This window comes from Panthera pardus, unplaced genomic scaffold (assembly GCF_024362965.1).
Source record: "Panthera pardus isolate Hobbes unplaced genomic scaffold, ASM2436296v1 HiC_scaffold_17, whole genome shotgun sequence".
NCBI lineage: Eukaryota > Metazoa > Chordata > Mammalia > Carnivora > Felidae > Panthera > Panthera pardus.
Window position 1 is genome coordinate 118,565,229 of NW_026526732.1, and position 22,919 is coordinate 118,588,147.

The 22,919-nt window shown below is 46.2% G+C and overlaps 1 protein-coding gene across 10 annotated transcripts in view; it reads left to right on the plus strand.

The window, feature by feature from the left end:
- The window catches only part of ATXN1 (ataxin 1), a 416,021-nt gene that overhangs the window by 106,574 nt on the left and 286,528 nt on the right, over nt 1-22,919 (plus strand). For all 10 annotated transcript variants that reach the window (XM_053904879.1, XM_053904881.1, XM_053904877.1 and 7 more), the window contains one exon: nt 2,332-2,453. The gene's annotated coding sequence lies outside the window, so the exon portion shown is untranslated. The remainder of the gene's footprint in view (nt 1-2,331; nt 2,454-22,919) is intronic.

Below are 22,919 nucleotides of genomic sequence, written 5' to 3' on the forward strand. Positions count from 1 at the left end.
TTATTAGCATTAGCCGCCCTGCTGAAGAGTTTGCTGGAAGATGGAAGTATGTTGAAATTCTCGCCTGAAAGGAAGTGTATAGAATGTTCAGTGGTTTCCTTTTGACAAAAACGGTCTCATACCTGGTGCACGGTGTGTCATTGAGGGTCGACTATAAATCACAAAACGAATTGCTTCAACTCCTTCACATCTACAGAGATAAGAGTGGGAAATCGTGTCACTGAGATCCGTCCTTGTCCCTCCCTTTTTCTTCCTCCTCCACAAGACGTGTGACTTGCCCCGTGTGGACTTGCCCCTTGGCTCTGGCAGCCAAGGAAGGGCCCTGAGCTAATGAGGGAGCCGTGCTTCCTCTCCTGGATGATTTTACTACCACCTGGTGCCAAGATAGAATCCAGAAGCGAATGTCTTTCTTTAGGCAGAAACAGCACAGAGGAAGAGAGAGAAAGAGGGCCGAGAGAAAATAGAGAGCTTCTGGTAAACTTTGAACCAACACCATACATGGCAGTCAGTGAGCAGTGGGCACGAGCGATTCCACCCAGGGTCTGGTCAAGGCGCAGATGAACCTGCTGTGTGCTCTCGGCCTCCCTGGGCCGGCAGCTTCGTTTGCGGAAGAATCTTGAACTCGACGACAGAGACCCCTCCAGGTCGAAACCGCCGAGCTGGAGAGCTGGTAACAAATGAAAGAAAGGCAGTAATTTATTTTTAGTAAAAGAAGATTGATACCAATAACTCACAGTGGGCTTGCCTAAATCCTCCTCTTCCCTTTCAAATTCTGTTTTTACCCAAACGGTAAGCTAAAGACAGTTTGTCGTGCTCTGAACTTCCTGGCTTGTGTTGATTTGTTAGCAATATGTTGCTGTTACACATTTGAGTGGGAGCTGAGTTACATTGCATGAAAAAGCTGCTCTAGAGGCTAATAAAAATCGTGACAACCCCACTTTCGGTGGGTATTGATAGCATCAAGAAAATAAAAAAGACTTTGCCATTTTCAGGCAGTCACTCTTCCAACTAGACTGAAAATATAATGGGCTTCAACTCAACTCGCTTGTTTAAACATTACCCCAGAGCAGCTTTCTCTTCCTCCTCAAAAGTTCTGAGTGCCTACACGAATTTAACCACAGACAGACACAACCCCCTCCCCCCAAAAGGTCTTTTCGAACACGTTGAGTATTTTATCAAGCAATGGCTTCAGAAGGCTCTCAAGGAATCGGTAATTCACGCAGTCACCTTGTGAGACAGGAAAGTATATATCCGCTCCCTTACAGCTGGGTCATCGGATAGTGACCTGGCAGTGGCCGCAGGACCTTTGCAAACACGTGGAGTTTGGAGTCACAAGTGGGTTGCAGTCATCCTGGTGAGAGAAGTGGATGGTGGTCTTGCTGCGTGTTTGCAAAACAGATGAGGAAGAGCTCCTAAAGGGCTAGAAAAGGCTGCAGACGGTTTTGGAAGGCCGTTTCCAGTCTCAAATGGCCAATGTCAAAAAAAACCAGCAGTGGGGGGGGGGGTACTTGTTAGAGCATGGGAGGAGCTCGAACAAAACCCCGTGACAGGTGACTGTTATAAATCACAGGCAGAAGAGGACTCTCCGAAGCCACCTTGTCACACGCGGTTCTCATGTGTGTGCTTTGTTGGCACCTCTGAGGAGGGGTAGAGAGGCATGTGCATTTTAACCATTCGTTTCATATTTAGCGTGTAAAGTAAATGCCGTTTTCCAGCTTGGGCGGGGGGCAGTTCTTGATCACGTTGTATCGAGACTCGGCATGAACACCCATGGATTAAATTACCTGTTTCCGGTGCAAAATAGAAAGTTTCCTCTTTCTGACCCTGTCTCTTTTTTGTTGTTGTTGTTCAGTCCTAACCGCCCTGTGTTTAAAGATGTTAATGTTGGCTCAGTGAGTCTGAGTCTTTAATGGGCAGAATCAGATGACTTTTGATTTGACACGAAACTTTCTCCCCTTTCTATCCTTGATAACTGCCCGTCAGTTATCTCTAATTATTAAGCGTAAGGAATCCTTCTTTATATATTTATTTCAGTTAGTAAACTTGCAATTCTGCAAGCACGTTGCCGGTGGTTTATATCCCAGCTTTCAAAATACGCTACCTATCCGACAGGTGTTCCGTTTTCTTTCCCCCTTCTCCCTTCCCACCTCTAGTATTTCAGGGTACCGTATGTAGATCAGTCGTGTGATAGCTTCGTTCTGATCATGAACATGCTTGTTTGAGGTTATAAAGAATACATCTGAGAGAGGTCAGGGATTTCCCCCTGAATATCAACTAACTGCTTGAAGTGGCATTTTTCATTCTGACTTGTTTTGTTTTCTTTTCCTGTAGCATACTGGAGCAAAATGAAAGAGTTTATTCTGAGGCCTCTGATGCACTGCTTCCCCAGGCCATGAGGAAGAAAGAGTGGACGTCAGCCTGTATGAATGGTCTTGAAACACGAATGGTTGTGGGTGAGTCTTGCAAAGGACTTGGCATTCGTTAGCTTTAGATGTCATCAACCATCGTTTATTCGGTGGCTCAGGACATTTTTTTTAAGGGCATGGCTGTTCCTCCACAACCCAAGCAACAGGGTGTTTGAGAGAATGTCGATGAAGAGCCCAGAGAGCAACGAAATTTACTCAGTGTGTTTCTGAAATTTGCAGAGTAGTGGGATCTGAGGACAATGCATTTGTGGTTAGAGAAGACCGAAACAAACAAACAAACAAACAAACAACTGTACACACAAACAACCAACAGACTACACCTTCCAGACATTCCTTTTAGCTGAGAGCATAAGGAATTAAGCACACCCGCGACCCTCGATTCACTCTGAAGGCAGATTTGTTACCCCGTAGTGGAGTATCGGGATGGGCAAGGTGAGAAGTGCTGGGAGTTTCCGTCTTGCTCAGTAAATAGTTACTGAGCACCTTTTAAAAACCGTATGTGGAGCCCTGAATGACAGCCTTGGTCTGGAGGTAGAATTCATATGCTCCAAACTGTTAGCAAACAGCAGATAAGTTCCCAGCGAGACACTAAAATATTGTCGTTTTTCCAAGGAAGGTTGATCAGCCTCGTTGGTTGTAGTTCTTGGGCACGGTCCTCACACGGAAGCTACTTCTGCACATCTATCTTGGTGACCTTGGACAACTTACTCGTCCTCGTGGAATGAGTCACCTGTAAAAATGCCAGTGCACGCCTTCATGGTCTCTTGCAGCTCTAAAATCCCACAGCTGACTCTAGTGAAATTAATGAAATAATTAGACCCTTGGGTTCTCGCTCAGCCAAATCAATTGTGAGCCCTTGGCAAGTAATCTTTGGCAGGGCTGGTGCTCGCTGGACGGGCCAGTGTGGAGAAGAGGGGCCAGGCACTTGGTGGAGGGAGGGCCCTTCTCCCTCCTTCTCCCTACGATCTTGCGAACCAACCCTTTGGTCAGAGAGGCCTCGCGGTGTCTGTGGTTAGTAATGTCTTGCGGCATTAAAGACGACGTGGCACGTTGTTATATGAATGTAATGCAATGTGATATAATACAGTATAGTATGATGTAATGTCGTCCTTTATTTTTCTGTCGTGGATCTCCCTCTTCCTTCTCTGTTGGCTGTCACTATCTTACGGGTTATCTGCCAGTCTCTGAACCCCACGAAGCCCCAAACTTTGTCTTACGTTGAACAGGATTGATTATTTTTCTTTCTTACTGAACATCCCTGTTCTGAACAGAGCTCTGAATGACACTTTAGATGATGCTCACATATCACTCTTGTTAGCAGCCTGCTGTCTGCTTCAGAGTGGTGCATTATTTGGGTTTCATAACAGCATTTTTTCCCCCCTCTGACAAATGTTAAATTACGAAGTGCAGGAAACCACATGAATGCGGTGGGATGAAAATGTGAACACAGCGTTATCTGGAAACGCCAGTGTTATGATTCTTTCTCCTGGTGACGGTCTCCTCCCTGCACTCAACGTATAAAGCCTATTTACCTGTTTGGTGGCCGCCTTCTAACTCCTGTCTTTCTCTTCACTAATACTGTGTGCCACCGGTCCCCGTGTCACACTGAGTCGGGAGGTTTGTTTAAGACGACTGCCTGGGGCTGTCTCTTTCTCTCCAGGTCCTGCCTGACCACTGAGCCCGGCTCACATTCACAAAGCCTTCCCAGAATGCTCTGGCCTCTATGAGCTCCTATAACATTTAGAACTTGCACCATTAAAAAAAAAAAAAAATGTATGGCTACCTATTGCTTTGTGGGTGTTTGCTGTCACCCCATCTGGGTTACAGGCTGCTGGAGGGCAGGGATCACATCCGAGCCCACAGTTTCTCAAAGGTGGTCTAGCCCCAGGACCTCCTACAGCAGAATCACCTGGGCATACAAAGCAGCAGATTCAGCAACACCAGGCTCGATGAGTCAGAATTTCTGGGGATGTCGAGCCCGAGAAACTCACCGCAGACAACTCTAGAGCGCACAGAGGTTTGTGAAAACTGCCTGAGTTTACCTCTTCATCCTCCCCCTGTACCTACCTCCTCACGCGCGGCATAGGGTCTAGATCTGAGCGCATCACAGATACCTGGGACGTATGTGCTTGCTGATCTAAACAGCATCCTGCTGTGATGGTTGCACTCGCTCTTCAGTCGCCCTAGCCTTTTTGGGATGTGAAGTCTGCATATTCTCTGAACGCTTAGAAACCTCGTTTTGGCTAAATGTGTAGTCCCCTAGGTCAGAGGCTCTTCCGGAAGCCTTCTTTTTATATCTCCTCTTCACGCAGTGACCCTGCCTGTCCCTATTCATGGAGCAGCCCCTGCCCACGTGCAGCCCAGCAGTAACGTCAACTCTGGGGACAGGGACCGGAGTGTCAGGGCAGGAGACAGAGCTGAGGTGGGAGCAGCGCTGGGCTGACCTTGATCGCTTTATCCTCGGATCCCAAGGCCACGCCTGCTGCCCTTGGCAGTATGTTTTGAATGCTATTTCTCTCAGCTGTTAGGGCTCGGAGGTTGTCCACTTTGGTGGCAGGAGAGCGATCCCCTTGCTGAAAGCAATAAAGTTAAGCTGCAGTGGACAGACATCAAAGCAGCCCCGGTGCCAGCAGCAGATTCAGAATTTGAATCTGATGACAACAGACTGCGTGGTGACACGGGCCCCCTCCTTCCCTTCTCCGCTTGCTCCAGCAAGGGCGAGCCTGGCAGAGGAGATTGGCTTCTAGTGCAACTCCCGATGCCTTTGCTGGTGGGTCCGGCCCTGGGACGAGATCTGACAGAAACCCAACCAAAGAGCTCTTGGCAGCCCAGCCAGCCTGTAAGGGAACCAGTGGGCTAATCGGGAAATGTACTAGCTGTGAACACAATCACTACCGGAGCGCCTGGGTGGCTCAGTCGGTTGAGCGTCCGACTTCGTCTCCGGTCATGATCTCGCAATTGACGAGTTCGAGCCCCACATCAGGCTCTGTGCCGACAGCTCGGAGCCTGGAGCCTGCTTCGGATTCTGTGTCTCCCTCTGTCTCTGCCCATTCCCTGCTCATGCTGTCTCTCTCTATCTCAAAAATAAATAAAACATTAAAAAAAATTTAACACAACCACTACCATTAAACATTTTTTTAACATTTTCTTTAATATGTTTTAAGCTTTATTTACTTATTTTGAGAGGGGGTGTAGAGAGGGAGGGAGAGAAGAATCCCAAGAAGGCTCCACGCTGTCAGCGCAGAGCCCGACGTGAGGCTTGAACGCACACACCGTGAGATCGTGACCTGAGCCGAGATCAAGAGTCGGACGCTCAACCGACTGAGCCACCCAGGTGCCCCAAACCTTTTTTTTTTTTTTGCAACTTTTTGTATGTTTTCACTCTTGCTTAGTCACACACACTGTTACTTAAGAGAAGTTGTGCCAATCTTGAATTACATTTGTGTTGCAAGGCACATTCAGGCGCAGTGACAGGAAGCATCTTCTCCCACGTGTCTGAATAATTTTGCTGATGGGGGGTTTGGAGAGCAAGAAGGTATAACAGGATGGGTTGGGAATGGGGTTTTTTCCTCATTTTCAGCTAAGGGGAGAAAAGAGAGCACAGGTTTCCGAAGCAATACTGAGAGCAAAAGAGGCTTTGGCTCACGTGCTTGGTCGAAATCTGCCTAGATGTCCTCTCTGTAGCCTCTTCCGGTTCAGTGGGGGTGAAGCCTGCCTCTGTGATGCAGGAGCCAGGTGCACAGGCCGTCGGTCACGGGAGAGAAACATGCAGGTGTTGACATCAGTGTCTTGAGACTTCATTAAAGGTTTTAAAGTGGAGGAATGACGAGGGGCAAAATTAGAGAAATTATAAGACATACAATTTTAGTGAACTACCAAAGGCATTGCTATTTTGGAGGTCCTTAACAGTGCGTGGAATTTTTCCTGATGAGTAGTCATCCGTGGTTGGGAAAGAGGAGCGCTGGTTCTAAAAGAACGTTTGACTACATCACTTGTGTTGTTTACCACGAGGCATTCTCGGGAGCTGCAGATTTTCCAAATGGCTTCCTAAATCATCGGCGCTGCTCTTGCAAGGCAGATATAAACAGGGAACAGTCAGTCCAGTACCCTCCCTGAAGACCATCACTGGAAAGCTCTTTAAAGGCTTTCTAGCCTAGAGAAGTTAGACAGCCGTCATGCACCCAAGCTGATGTTCTCTGTAAAGCAGTACTAAGCATGCCTTCCGGGTGATGTGTTATAACCCTCTCTTCTGGCTGATAACTATCATGGGCTCATTGTACCAGTCCTTCAGAGAAGCGGTGTGGTTTTGTATAACTGAGTGTTACCACACCAGTTCAGGAAATGCAGTGAATTGCCTTATAATAGGCATCATCAAAACAGATGGTGATTAACTTGGAAAGTACCCTTCCTTGGTGACAGTTTGAAAGCTTTGAAAGGAGGTGTTTGCGGTGCATCAAAAGAAATTAGGATTAAACTGCCACATTTGCACACGGTTGGCGTGAAAACTGAAAAGAAACTCATCAGAGTTCCTTACTGCACATGCTTTCCCTGAAGGCATCATCACATCGTGGCTTCATTATCCATTCCACTCTAATGACTAACGTTGCTCTCTCTTCCTCCCTGGAGTTTAAGACCATTGGCTTCCAACTTCCTCCTAGATGGCTCTGGTTGGGTGTCATAGGTACCTCCAACTTGAGTCTACACCCCCTCCTGTCTCTGCCCCATCTCCCTTTATGGGTTCCTTGTTTAAAGAAACGGGATCAGCGACCAGCCAGTCATTGATGCTGGACGCCATCTCCTCTTCCAACGCTTCGGCCCTTGACCACCTGCTAGAGTTTTACCTCTTGCTTATTACTTCACGGTCTTCCCACTCTTCTCCATTCCTCTGCTCTTGTTCTGTTGCTGTCGTTACCATCGCTTGCCCGACCGCTGCAGGCACTGCCCAGAGACTATATTTGCCTTAGGTCTTTCTTCCTGTATTCCATTCATCCTACTGTTTTGAGACTTTCCTTCCCAAAGATAAGGGTCTGGTTGAATCACTCTCATTCCTAAAACCCTTGACAGCCTGCGCAAGTATGGATCCTTTCATGTTAAGGATCGAACTCAGACTTCAAACTTGTGTTTATGATCGATTACATGTCGATGCGCATTGATTACAAAATCATGATGAAATGTGTGCCTGTGCCTGTCAACAAAGCCTGGAAGTAAGGAAAGCAAAAATTAAGATGTTTGTAGGATTAGAGCGGTTGGTACTTTTCTTTAGAAATAATACTCCTCTGGTGTTTTCCATCGCAATGAATGAATATGATGAAGTAAAAGGAAAGATTTAAAAGATTTTGTTAGCTTCCCTTTCCCTACAAGATAAAATGGTGACTTAACTGCATGACATTCAAGATCCCTGGGAATTCATTACCAAGTCACCATCGAAATCTCGTCCCTCCCTCCCATCTCCCCACATGACACTTCTTGCCTTTCTAAATATACTGCGTACTTTAGCAGCCATGACTTTTTCATGTTGATTCTTCTGCCTGAAATTCTGTTTCTCTCCCCAGTGAACATCATTCACTGATGCCCGATGGGAATGTCCTCTCTTCCTGTGTGAGCTCTGTGGATGGCAGTTCTTTGATTTTGCAGCCATCTCTGTGGATGACCCACAAGGGTGGAGATCGGTCTATTTTAAACCTTGTATTCTAAGTAGTGAATCCATTCCTGTGCACAGTATGGCTTAATAAATATTTACCAAAGGTAAAAAGAGACAACTCATTTAGAAGTATACAAGTAGGGGGTGCCTGGGTGGCTGAGTCGTTGAAGTCTGACTCTTGATCTCAGCTCGGGTCTTGGGGTCGTGAGGTCAAGCTCCCGGTTGGTCTCCGTGCAGGGCGTGAAACCTACTAAAAAAAAAAATAGACAAGTAATCCTTCAAGTAAGATTTAAAATGTTTCAGATCATCTCAGTGCTAATTACGGTGTTGTAAAAAATTATAAAAAGTTGATGTTTTAGGTTAAACGATCTTTACAAAAGTCACCGGACTCGGCATCATACCATTTTAAGTAAACCAGTAGAGTGAATCTTTGGTATTTGAAAATTCTAACATCAGGTAGAATCACTTCAGCTCCTCAGGAGCCATATTTGTGAAGTTACTAGAAATTGCTTTTTACTGTTCTATGTCATGAAAAAATCATATCGGCCAAATCAGAAATCCACAGAAATGACACATCCAGTATTGGCAACATAATATGAATATGTGGTATTTTTTCCTGAAGGGGATTGAAAAAGCCAAGACTGGGTAACATTAAAGGATTGATATAACATTTTCAATTCTGAAAGGCTATTCTACTCTAGAAATATACTTGTTACTATTTTTTCGTTTCTAAGAATTCTGTTTGGTTAAAATTGCAAAGGAGAAAAAAATATCTTGGCTGAAACAAAATGAAAAGTCATCTCCAAAATTAATTTGGCATCCTCAAAAGTTCCTTTGCAAAGGGAGGAGGAGGTTTTTTAATATCACATGTTAAAAATGCCACTAAAAAAAATCATCATTTGCACTTGTGAGCAAGGAATTCAGAATGGTATTTAATGGAGATCAATGTGCGAGGCATGTTACACATCTTTTTAAACAATATTTTGACATTAGGGGAAGGCTGTTTAATAGTGTATATTATTTTATAATATATATTATACATGCCATATATATTTTTCCTATTAATGTTTTGGTTAGCGTCAGTAAGTCGGGATAGAGAATTTCAGTTTAAGATTTGCCACTTTTTCTGCATGATATTCCTACCTGATCTTCAGTTTGCTTGCCTGTGAAATTATGACAAACGTTGAACCACTGTTGGAATAACGAATTTAGAAATTGATCAGCCAACAACATGTGCTGATTGACCGACTAACAAAACCTTAAATACCGTATCACTTTGCAGCATCTCCTAGAAGTTGATCTTTGTCTGTTCTGCACAGTGAAGAACCTTCGCTGAATTTGTTATTTTTCTGTTCTGAGCCTTGCATTCATTTGTTTTTATTTTATTTTATTTTATTTTATTTTATTTTATTTTATTTATTTATTTTTTTAATAAATTTTTTAACGTTTATTTATTTTTGAGACAGAGGGAGACAGAGCATGAACGGGGGAGGGTGAGAGAGAGGGAGACACAGAATCTGAGACAGGCTCCAGGCTCCGAGCTGTCAGCACAGAGCCCAATGCGGGGCTCGAACTCACGAACCGCGAGATCATGACCTGAGCCGAAGTCGGCCCCTTAACCGACTGAGCCACCCAGGCGCCCCTTTATTTTATTTTTTTAATGTCTCTTTATTTTTGAGGGGGGGAGCGGGGGAGGGACAGAGAGAGAGGGAGACAGAGGATCTGAAGTGGGCTCCTTGCCGACAGCAGAGAGCCCAACGTGGGGCTCGAACTCACGAACCATGAGATCGTGACCTGAGCCAAGGTCGGGTGTTTAAGCGACTGAGCTGCCCAGATGCCTGCTTTGTATTCATTTAAAAGCCTGACCATTTGGCTGTTTAGAAGATGCACCAGGAAATATGTGTATCTGAAACAGGTATATCAATGTACGTCAACTACACTTCCATTAAATACACACACACACACACACAACGTTAGCTGTTATGGTCTGTTACTTTCATGGTATCCAGTTAGACTGTTACTCAGTTTGTAATAAAAATTTTCCAGCCTTTATTCTTGGTGCCTTCCTCCCAACTGAATTCATGCGTCTTTGCTCTGTTAGGGAAGGCGCAGTGTGTGACAGAGCCCGGTCCGGGAGGGTGAGCAAACGCTGTGGGAACGCAAAGGGATGAGACGGCTGGTCCAGCTATAAAGTGGTGAGGACGTGGCGGAGGGGTTTGGAGCTAGACTTTGAAATATGGCTAGGATCCCGAACGGTAGGAGGGTGAGGAACGAAAGCGAGGAGAAGGAAGAGGGCACGTCGTGGACCGGCTCGGGCCCCGTGTGAGGTGGGTGAGAGAGAACGATGAGAGATTGGGGAGGAGCGGGGCTGCTTGAATAAAGACGGTAATAATAATGGTTAGCGTGAACTCTTAATGGAGCAGCTGCCTTACAGCAGATTCTGTGAGTGTGCTTTGCAACTCCCTGCAACACAGCCCCATTTTACAGGTGAAAACAGTGGGTTTCATCCCATACTCAGGGTTGGAATTTGATCTTAAGTGGTGGAGAGCCATTCATTGAAGGTTGTGGAACAGGAGAAGGTCATGATCAGACTTGGCACCGATTTACTCACCTGCTCTGATAGCCTCGAAGTTCCCCGTAGTTAAAGACAGGTCTCACACCGCCGCATGTTCCCTCAAGGAGTGTCGCTGACCGTCAGCGTGGTGGAGACCCCGTAAACACTGGTGGAGTCTATTTTATTTATTTGTTTTTTACCATTATTCATTTTTTTGAGAGACAGAACACCAACCGGGGAAGGGCAGAGAGAGAGGGAGACACAGGAATCCCAAGCAGGCTCCAGGCTCTGAACTGTCAGCAGAGTCCGATGCGGGGCTCGAACTCCCGAACCGAGAGATCACAACCTGAGTCGAAGTCGGCCGCTTAACCAGCTGAGCCACCCAGGTGCCCCAGAGTCTATTTTAAAAGCTTCCTCAACAAAACTTAGGAGGCCCTTCTGGTACATTTTCCCTTTTAAAGAGGAAGCTAAGAAGAGAGAGTTAATAAACTATTTCCTTTGTGCCCTTACGTGTTTCTTCTCCTCTGATCCTCACAAAATATCTTAACGATAATGAGTATGACTTTTACATTTAAATTATATGTTATCATGGTGGATGAGTTATTGGTGCTGAAGACGGTCACACAGCTTGCAGGAACCAAAGCTGGGATTTGAATCCTGGACTCCCTGATCCCCTTGCCTGTACTCTGTCTTCACTGCTGCCTGTCAAACCACTTCTGATTTCCAATCGGCTCGACGCTTCCCCCCCCCCCCACCCCCGCCACTGGTTTAAGACCACTTTGCTAGCACTCTGTTGATTTCAGAGAAAGGAAAGCCCACAAGGACCTGATCTACTTGGAAGAAGTTGATGGGAAAGAAATTATTTTCAGCTTCTTCAGGACCAGTATCCTTCTAAATGATGCGGCTGGCAGGTGGCCATTTCTAGGAACCCATCAAATTATCCACTTGGAAGAGCCCGGCATCCTGTGTGGGGTACCACGCAGAGTGAAGTCACCCTTCACGTAAAACAGAGTCTGGGGGTGAGTACGTTGCAAGCACCCTGGATATTTAAGGGAAGCACTTTGCTTCTTCCATTTGATTGACACCAAATTTATTATACTAGAAAACACTCAGCAACAGGCAGACAGCATGTGCTTTCAAATGCTGCCGGGAATTTGCAGTGACATTTACTGAAAGGGGAAGTTTAAGTCCAACAATCAAAGGTCATGGTCTGTGAACCTGCAGGCACACATTATGTAAATGCAGCCCAAATCCAAAACCTAGCTTGACAAGGTTTGGAGTGGTTATCTGCTCCATGAAATTAATCTTCAGTAAGATTCTCCAAAACATCAGATGTGCTTAATGCGTTTGAATCAGGACTTGTAAACACTTGACACCTAACACTGGTACCAAAGATCAGGAGTTAGCTCACCTGCTGCTGTGTCCCCTTTGCAGGAATGGACAGGGTTTTCTCTGTTTTCCCGGTGAGCATCCGCATGGGGATTGCCTGGCAATGCCTTCATCCACTTGGGAGAGGCAGCGAGCTAACGGTACTCTGTCTCAGAGACCTAGCCACCCCAACACCCCACTTTCAAAGTGTCCTTAATTTGAGTTTTAAGGATATATTTTTAATTGCTTAAACATTTTTTTTAATGTTTATTTTTGAGATGGAGAAAGAGTGAGAGCAGGGGAGGGGCACACACACACACACACACACACACACAGAATCTGAAACAGGCTTCAGGCTCTGAGCTGTCAGCACAGAGCCCGACGCGGGGCTCGAACCCGTGAACCGCGAGATCATGGCCTCAGCCAAAGTCGGATGCTTAACTGACTGAGCCTATTAAACACCAACTCCCCATTCCTTTCTCTCCTCAGCTCCTAGTCACCTCCACTTTACTTTCTACCTTGACAAGTTTGCCTATCTTAGCTCCCACATACACCTGGAATTACACAGTATGTGTCTTTTTGTGTCTGGCCCTTAATTTATTTTTAACAGTGTTTCAAATAAACTTGTCTCATGCATTCACTTTTAATGCCTTATTGCATTCATAATTATCATTAAGATATAATTCTCATTCTAATATAGGAAGCTAGGTCCTATAAGAATATGAGTAAGCAACAAGCTTTCAGTTATAAAATAAGTAAGTCACAGAGATTGAAAAGTGCAGCATAGGGGACGTAGCCAATACTATCGTAATCACATTGTGTGGTGACAGATGGTGACCACACTCGTCATGGTGAGCCCTGAGTGATGTGTAGAACCGTCGAATCAATATGTCGTATCCCTGAAATGGATACATTGTATGTTGATCATACTTCAGTTGAAAACAAGGAGTAGGAGTAAACAGAAGACGTAGAAAAATTTTTCATGAGCAGTGGGAGAAAATAATGTTGGTGAAACAAAAATTAGATGCCTCAGAGGCATTCCTCTTTGGAATCGATTCCCCCTTACTCGGGCGTTGCCCCTCTTCAGCCTGAATTCCCTGCAGAATTTCGACAGGCAGGCTTGCGTGTCTGTAATGCCTCCTAGGAAGAATTCGGAATTTGCCAGCCACCATCTGTAGACTGACTTGTCTTTTATTCTTCTTTTCGCTGATTTTTAAGTCAATCACTCCCGTCTCCTTGCCTCTGTCCAACAGCCAGCCGAAACATGTGATGACTGCCGTTGGAAAACGGGTGAATCACAGCCCTCTGCTTGCCGTGATGTTGCACAAAGCAGAAGTATTCCTTTCTGCATAGAAACAGAAGCGTTGTAATTTTACTGCAGCAGTGAAATTGTAGTAGAGGTGAACATAAGTCTTCTTCTATTTACATCATTAATGAGCCACAATTAAAAGTAGTGGGTTGGCGTGTCAGAGTGAATGTGTTATTTTCAGTTTTCTATTCTGGGGATTGCTGCTCCTGGGCTAAGCCACACTTCCCTGGCACCCTGGGGCTCCAAGAGCCTTCAGCAAGAAAGCCCAGAAAGGTCTAATCTGCTTCCTGAAAGTTAATGGAACAGTAATGACTTTCTGCTGTGCTAAGGTAGAAATGTGCTTCAGATCCCAGAAGCCTGTGATGCTCGAATCTTCTGTCATGGTACATCTTTTTCTTCTCGTGAAACGCTCCACGGATTGATTCAGTGTTGAGGTGCTCAGAGAGTCGTCTCCCTTCTCATTTTGTCTGGCCGTGATTAAGAGGTACTGGGGTGCTCTCCCTGCACTGGAGACCTGGTGTGGGGCGAGGCAGAACATCATGTTGCAGAAGGCCCTTTCCCCGGCTCTGACTGAACCCAGACCTAAGGCCATTCAGTTCAGGGGCGCTGTGCTGGACCGCTCCACGCTGTCCTTCCCCACCTCGGCCACACTGAAGTCGAACCGCTGAGGTGAGTTGCACTGCGATGCTGACCCGAGACACTCTCTTAGGAACCCTTCGATGGGTTTCCACAGATGAGGCATCGGTGCTTAAGAAATTACTGTGGGACAAGAGGTTTTCCTGACAAGGGAGTAAAACCACATACTGAGATTCGTTTAATAGCTCATCTAAACCATCATGTGCAAACCTTTCTGTTTACCTACTTGAGCTCAGCAAAAATGTGCACATAGGTATTCAGTATAGTGTCAGAGGACTGTAGGGAATTATGTAGATGTTGGCCATTGGCAGCGGCCCCACCCTCGTGATGTGTGCCTGCGCCTGATCGTGTCACGGACCAGCCACACTTGTCTCAGAGCTAGCGACGCTTCAGCCCGCACAGGCCCTTCCTAGGGCCTGGGGTTGAATTCTAGGTTGGTAATTTTTGTGAACTCTTTCTTAAAGATACTCACCCCACCAATACTCTCTCCCGTTGCTTGCCTAACTTTATAAGCTTCAGACCCCACACATTGGATCCGCCCCTGATTAAGCGTATGTAGAAACCATGCCTGTCCATATGGTAATTACATAAATTCACTTCTCTTTCATGTTACTTGTGAAATTCCCCCCAAATGTGCCAGCTCGCAAAACAGGAACATTAACGGTCTGTGTAGAGCCTCTGGTATCATACCAGTTGTTTCCAAGGAAATTTGTATCTTGGACATTTAGCAAATAAATAATATGTTTAACTGATAGTGATTATGTCCTAAATTTCCCGAAGCGATGACTAACAGTTATGATTCACATATTCCTGGGAATCTCCCTTCCCCCAACTTGCTGTCTGCCTGGAGCGGTGGACGGTATATCAGAGTTTCTTAGGAATATAGTACAGTAGAACTGCATAGCTTCTGACCTTCTCCCTGTGCCACGTAAAGAAGAAGGAATTTAGTGGCTATTTTGTGAAACGTTTTTTTTTTCCCCTAGCTTGACATGGTTATTTGAAGGTAAATAATTTTCCTTGCTAAGGAGTCACTTGTTACGGGTGACTTTGATTTGACAAACAGCTGTTGATTCCTAGTGCAGAAAATTAATTTCTTTCCTCCTCTCCCAAAGAGTTGTTTTATGATTCCCAGTCTATTGTTAGGCATAAAAGCTAATTTGGTTTGGATTATTTGTTTTAAATGTACCTGGTATTCAAGCTATGATGACGTTTCCTTCTGAAATAGCACTGCCATGACCTGGGAAGAAGAGACTCCAATTAAAGCCCATTTTTTTTTTAAAGAGAAGAATAAAGTATTTGCCTCTAAAATGGTTTTAAATTAATTAATGATATTCATGAGCCATTTAAATTTTTTCTGAGTCAAATATCGTAAGGAGGTGTGATGTCATAGACCGTTAAGGGTGAATGACAGTCGGTGTAGACAGAAGGTCCCCATGCATGATGCAGAGCAGAGTGACCACAGAGCGCAAAATAGCCAAATATATTTTGTCCTACCTGAAAAAGGAGGCCTGTTCCAATGGCCTGTTTGACAACAAAACTTATCTAGGTGACTTAGGCACAGTAGAGGGCCCGGAAGGGGGAGAAGGAAGCAGATGGAATGATGTAGAGTTAGAAACGCCCTTGCTTTGGGAAGAGGGCGTGGTCACCATCTAGGTTTCAGTTTTTGCCATACCACAAATTTTGTGACCTTTGGAAAGTTACTAACCTTTCTGGAACAGTTCCCTCCTCTGCGAGAGGAGGGCAGTAGCCTGGATCATCCTTGGAGGTTCCCTTCACCAGTGCCATTCTGTATCTGAGGATTAAGCGACATCAGATTTACGTGGGAAACGAGAAGGATAAGAACAGACGCACAACAGGTGGAAGGGGGCAGGTATGTAAATGGGGGTCTGGCACGCAAGGGGGAAATAGCCCTGGTGTGAATTCAGGTGTGCATCTGTGTCCATGGGCAAGTGACTTTTACTGGAGGAACTGAGCGCTGCTTGAGGTTAGGGTTGAGCCCTGGGCAACTGACTTGCACCACATCTCCCAGGGAGCCCTGTTTCCCTTTGCGTGGCCCGTGCTCCTCACCCTTCCCTCAGTGCAGGAGGCTTTGCAGTTGAGGCTGTGCTGGCCTCCTTGCCTCCTCACCCCTCACATTCTCACCTCGCCTTCATTTGTCCCTTCAGGATGCTTCTGGAGGTGCTCGTGGGCCTCGGGAGATTACCTTCCTCATGCCGAAGCCCCGCTGAAATTCTTTGTCTGCTAACTGTCCCGCTTCGAGAATCAGACACGATTGTGTTTGTTTTTTGCCTGCGCTCACAACGTGCGGGTGCACCTTTGTAGTCAACAGAGTAGGTTGAATGTGAAGAGCCGGGAATCCTTGCCAGGTTGCTGTGTTGTTGTTTAGTTAACACTGAACTTGGTCACATCCTCAATTTCTGGGCAGCGTGTGAGAATAGTTCCTTCTCCCGAGAGTTTATCGGACCAGTGCGGCTGTAAGCACAAGACAGTAATAATAGCGTGCGAATGCAAGCATTAGACATTTTCTGAGTGCTTACCGTGTACCCAAGTACTGGGCTAAGAAGCACTTCATACGCACTAAATGTGCGTGTCTGCAAACATAACACAGCGATGAAAAACAAACGTCTGATCCTCCCAACTCTAAGAGATTGGGGATCATTATTATCTACGCTCTACGGATGACAGAACTGAGGCCCAGGAAGGAGAAATGACTGGGGCCGAGTTACAGGTGTAGTTACGTGTGCAGGGTTAACTTTTTCACTAAGAGCGATCTTTGTTAGTGCGAAGTGCGAAGTCTGGCGCGGATGCCAGAACGAGTCCGGGTTAGTTTAGATGGGGTTAAATGAGAGAGTGGTTTCAACGGTGTTTTGTAGGAAGGCAAGTGTCACGATGGTGTGATGTGAAGGCAAAAGGGCATTTCAAGCTAGAGGTGATTGCCTGTGAGGATCGAAGGTAAAGAAGGCAGACGGCGAACAGGTCCGTTCGGTTGGAGGGAAGAACATCCCTGCGTGTGATCAGAATCAAACGAGCAGAGCGAGGAGCTGTTTTGTTAGCTGTGGTGTAGGCATTGCTGTAATTAGTAGCAGGTCAACACCTTATAAAATCCCTCTGGAGTGTCGAGACGAGTTTCTAACAGAAACGTGTAAGTCTGCAAAGGAAGTAAGGTGCAGGTGTTAATGTCCTGCCCTTAGGAGATTTCTTCTTGGCTTCTCTTTACCAAATGACACGAGCCTCACACTCCTGCCTTGAGCTGTCACCGTCTTTGCTCGGATTTCCATTAATTAGCTTCAGGTCTTAGGTCTATAGTCACTTGAAGTTGCTCAGACATATTTGCTCTAACCCCCCTCCCCGCCACGGGCAGCTTGGGATGTTTGTCTTTTCGGACACGTCTGCCTTGCCCCGGAAGCCACATTACACACTGAGGGTGGCAGGTGCCTCTCGGGGAGGGGTGTGTAGCAACATCTTGTTGGCAAACACACATAGGCAGTGGTGGCTCCTCCAGGGCTCCAGGTGGTAGGCGTCAGGTAAGAGATTTGAACTTGGGCCAGAACTGGAAGCAAACTGGGGTGACCTGGATTTGTGGGTGCTTGGGGAGAAAACATTAAAATGAGGAATTGTGTGGGTAGTAGGTCATGTTTGTTTCAACGGTTTTCCCCTCCAAACCTTGAAAAGAAACAAAGACGATGTGGGGAGGGATTTCTCCAGGCTTGTCAATGGCTGGTTTGTGTGTCGAATTAATTAATTGACTGATTACTTTATTTGTAGTCTTCCTTGTTTGGAAAAGATTTATGGCCGTGCCTTAGATCCCGGAATCTGTCAAACGAGAAAATCTTACGAAGCAGTCAAGTTAGCGGGTTATACGTGCCTCTTTAAAAGTTTCTTTATAAGATGATTCTATATCAATGAGAGATTCAGGCAAACCATAAGAGATTCTTAAATACAGAGAACAAACTAAGAGTTGATGGGGGAGGGGCAGGGGAGGGGGAGAAAGGGTGATGGGCACTGAGGAGGGCACTTGTTGGGATGAGCACTGGGGGTTGTAGGTAAGCGAGGAACCACGGGAATCTACCCCCAAAACCCAGAGCACACAGTATATACACCTTATGTTAGCCAACTTGACGATACGTTCTATTAAAAAAATAAAAATCATAAAAATAAAGAATAAACATGAGTACTTAATGTATTTACATTCCTCATCTGTTTCCCCCTTTTTGAAAAACACGCTTTTCTTTGACCTTCAGATTGTTAGACTGTTGAGCAATTTTACATTTTCTAGTTTCTGTCCAGGTCGCTGTTTGTGAAACTTTAGTGTTGACATGGCAACTCTAGTTTTTTGTCTTTTTCCTTAAAGCCCCTCCTGCCTTTTGGAACTCTGTGGATGCAGCAGCAGTGAGGGCCCCCTCCACCTGCGGGACCCTTGCCACCTCCCCAACCCTCATCCCTGGGCTTCATTATGGAGTCTTGCTCTGCTTGGTAGCATGACCCCGAGAAAGTTCCGTGGTTCCGTGGTTCCGTGGTTCCGGGTCGTTGACAAGACTCTTGCCTCTAGGCATTCAGATCAGAACTCTGGAGAGCAAGGACTTCCTGTCTCCCTTCTGCCCACCGATCTCCAGGAAATGCTAGAGTTACCTCGTGCTTACCTCCTATCTTAATTTATCAGGCTCTCGTGCATATTGCCACAGCAACTCCTCATTTACGGCTCTGTGGGGAGGTTTCGACGGATGAGCAAACTTTGCAGTGTCACCCCGAAGAGGTGGCGAGACTGACTCAGTGCCTCTCTCGCTGCCCCAGGAAGAGTGTCTCCAGCCTGTGGAACACGGGCCAGTGGCAGGCGGTTATGTGGGGAGGCAGGGCCCATAGTCCCCTCCTCGTCGACCAAAGGGTAGAAGAGAAAGGAACTTTACCTTGTGCCGGACCCCCCGTTAGGAGCATTGCTTATGGCCTCCCATTTAAACCTCATCACACCCAGGAGATGAACACTATTGCTTTTGATTTACAGACGATGCAAGACAAAGGCTAAGAAGAGTAAGAGAACGAGGATTCTAAACCAGCCGTGCCTGTCATTAAACTCACACTCGATTTTCAAGCATGAACTGGTTATTTTTGAACTTCCCTTCCTCTTTCCTTCTGATGCTCGATTTTTAGTTATTTTATGGCAAATTGAAAAATTCCTCCAAGGGTGTGTACGGGGGTAGATAGATGTATCTGAAACAAAACTGTTATTGATTAGCCCTTCTAATGAAGTTTTGTGGCTAAGATGAGCGTTTTACCATCACCTTGGGATTTCAGGTCACTGAGTTGAATGACCGAGAAATTAAGAAGGGAGAGTCCCGCAGAAATGGGGATCGTGAAGCCAAGGATCTCAACGAGAGGTGGTGGGGAGAAGCATGTAGCTCTGGGGCCTATGTGGAGCGGACGGCGGGGGGTTGGGGGGGAACTGGGAGGATTTAGCTTTGGACCTGTGACACCTGTGGTCTGTGCCATAGCAGGAGCTGCCCAGAATGCGGCACCAATATCCAGGGGTCTCAGGTGGCAAACATGGGTGCTGTTGAGTGGGAGCAGATACTGAGATTTGTGACCAGGTGTGACCGGAAGTGGCCACCTTTCTAGACCTCTTTCTACCTCGAAGGTCTCTGTATGAAGCACTATGCTCACGACGCTGCCAGATCTTGGGCGATTGCTGTCCATGGCAGTGGGAGGAGTCGCGGGCTTGGGGTCAGAGAGACAAAGTTCAGATCCAACATCCATCACTTGCTAATTGCGACACTCTGGACAGGTTGCTGCAAGCCTCCTCTCTTCGACAGGTACAATGGGGAGAATCATTGTGTCTCATAGGATTGCTGCCCATAGAGCAGTCAGCACAGTGCCTGGCACATAAAAGTACCTAATTATTATTCGTTTCTAAGAGCATGTATTATTATCTAAGAGCAACTAAGAGCACAGGTGGTCTTTTTTTACTGTGGTTACACAAGCTGTGGCCTACCGGCGAAAGGGTCCCTCATAATTCAGCGAAAGAAATCCTTGAAATTTCTGTTACAGCAAAAAAAAAAAAAAATGCAAATTACTACCCGGTACATTTCTGGCAGCCATATAAGCCATTTACATAATGAAACCTCTCTAATATTATTTCTATTAATAGCCACACTTCTAAGTATCAATCTGACCATTTTGTATTTAGAATCATTCTCTCTGTGAACAGATTCCTTTTATTGCCGCGTCTTCTTAATATCTTGTGACAAGTGTCATTATCTCTTTCCTCCATAGTCTAGTGTTTGTGGTTTCGTGAACTCTTCAAATGTTAGTTTACTACCCAGGAAGCTCATTTTTAATAATGCATGCCTCGAATGTCAGAATGCTCTCAAGTGCGGACTTACAGATGAACGTGAAGTGCTGTGGTAAGGAAGGTTCTAGATTGGTACCCAGGACTAGGTTCTCTGCACCTTTATGCTCCGATGTCATCCTTTGCTTGGATGTGATCGCTTCTGTTAGCTGTTCCCCAACGAATCCCCTGTTGATCACCCTACTAAAGTACTTCACCGTGAGTTTGTCCATACGTTTGGCCCACACTGTCATCTACCCACTTAGACCTTTAAGTTTCTTTATCTGCAGGTGAAGTGTGTTTTTGGATGGCATGACTGGTTCTATCAATTGGCCTCGCAGCAATGACTTGTGTCCTTCGTTAGGAAGAACTCTCCTTGAGGGCATATATGGCTTTTTCTCCTGTTTGCTTCTGACCCCCAGCAAAAGGGTCACAAAATACAGGGGTCCCCAGATGCTGGTTGAAAGAATTAATGAGAGAGCACCTCGTGAGGAGAAGCCCACGGTTGGGAGGAGGTCGCCTTGGTAGGCAAGAGTTCTAAGCCCCGTTCAGCTCCGTGATCCTGTCAGTGGTCAGGGCTTACGTGGCGGGAGAAACATGGCAGCCACACTCTCGGGATGTATCCTCATCCTAAACTTTGTAACGTCGAATAAGTGGTCAGGAGTTTTTCCTGTTCAATGATCCTTTCTACTAGGGGGTTGCAAAGGCTCTAAGCAAGCGACATTGATAAACCTTAAAAACGCTTCCTTAGGTTTTTGTTATTTTTTTTTTTAAGTTACTGCTTTTCTGTTGGTCTTCGAAGTATGGTTTTACTAATTTGAACTCTTTTTATGGCCAGTAAGGGAAACTCATCAGAGGCAGCTTCAGACAAATGGGGCTTTGGCCAAGGACCCGGGAGGCTCTCATGGATTGTAGGGGAGGGTGGGGGCTGGACCTTTGTGCTACGAAACAAAACCAACCCCAAACCACAACCGACAGTCCACAGTGTATCTGGGGTTTGGGTCATGTAGTATGAACAGGACTGTTCCCACCTGTGTGGATAGGCAGTTTCTAGAAAAACAAATGCTGCTGGACAGACAGTCCAGTGTGTGTCTACAGAGATTGTCCCGTGGGTGTGTGATTGTGTCTTTGTCTTTACCGTGCTGCTGTGGAAGATTTCGTAATCATTAGTGCTAAGATTGCTGGAGAAAAGAATTAATTAAGATACCTATTGTCCCATTGCAGTAATTTCTGTTTGTAGGGCTCGTTAAGGTCTTTGCTCAGAATAAGCACGTCTTTTCTGGCTGGCACACGCTAACATTCACACAAGGTGCAGAGACGTTTTTCTGCTTGTTCTTGTCGCTTCTTCACGTGACTTCAACCTACTGCCTCCAAATTGATGTCCCCCGGGTGCTGGGGTGGCCCAGCAGAGCTGAGTCGCACGGGGATCCCCTCTGGGGTAGGACGCTTGCCGAAAGAGGATCTTCTGGTTGGAGCGATGTTGGCTGATGCTGGGGGAAAGGTTCAAGAAGCAGCTGGGAAGGCTCCAGCCTTGAGGAGCCTCCTTTCATGGCTGAACGTAGTGAAGGAAAAACACACACTTCACTGTCGTTTCTGTCATATCTGAGAAAACAGCGCCTAGTTCACTACATAGTAGCATCTGAAACTGGGTGCTCCTGAGATCTACACTTGTATCTTAAAAGGAGCAGAGAGGCACGTCTGGGTGGCTCAGTCCGTCAAGCGTCCAACTTGATTGCGGCTCAGGTCATGATCTCACAGTTCGTGAGTTCGAGCCCCGTGCTGGGCTCTGCGCCGACAGCACTAAGCCTGCTTGGGATTCTGTGTCTCCTTCTTTCTCTGCCCCTTCCCTGCTGTCTCTCTGTCTCTGTCTCTCTCTCTCTCAAAAATAAATAAACAAACATTAAAAAGAAGAAAGGAGGAAGCAGACCTGAAGTAAAGCTGGGCGTGGTCAAGAAAGAGATCAGGCTCGAACCGGAAGTGGCTCTGTGGGCTCCCGATTCCCGTCCTTAGCACTCTTTCTGCCACTTCACGTTCACCCTTTTGGGTCTTTCCCACAACGACCATGTGCAAGGTCATAGCTCTGTCCTTAGTATCTATACTTGTCTGTGAGGGCGGCCATAACGGAGTAGCACAGACTGAGTGGCTTAAACAGCAGAAATGTATGTCTCACAGCTCCGGAGGCCGGGAGTCCAAGATCAAGATGTCAGCAAGACTGGTTCCTCCTGAGGTCTCGCTCTTCGGCTTGGAGACGCCCGTCTTCTCCCTCTGTGCTCATGTGGGCTTCCTTTCCAGACTGTGTGTCCTGATCTCTTATAAGGACACCAGTCACACTAGATTGGGACCCCACCCATTTGACCAGATTTTACCTTCATTACCTCCTTAAACGTCCTGTCTCCAAATACAGTCACCTTCCGAGATACTGGGCAAGTTCAGACTTCCAACATATACATTTGGGTGGGGGGGACACAGTTCAGCCCATGACAGTCTACGTGAGTTGATTTGATTCATTAATTAAATGCACTCATTGGTGCCTTATGGATTATATTCATCATCCAGTCCTTAAATTGTCCATTCCAGCAGCGTTGCAGATGTCAACTTGACTATCATATGCAGCCAGCTAATTTAAAATGCTGTTGCCACGTGCACTGTGGCATGGTGCTTGTCAC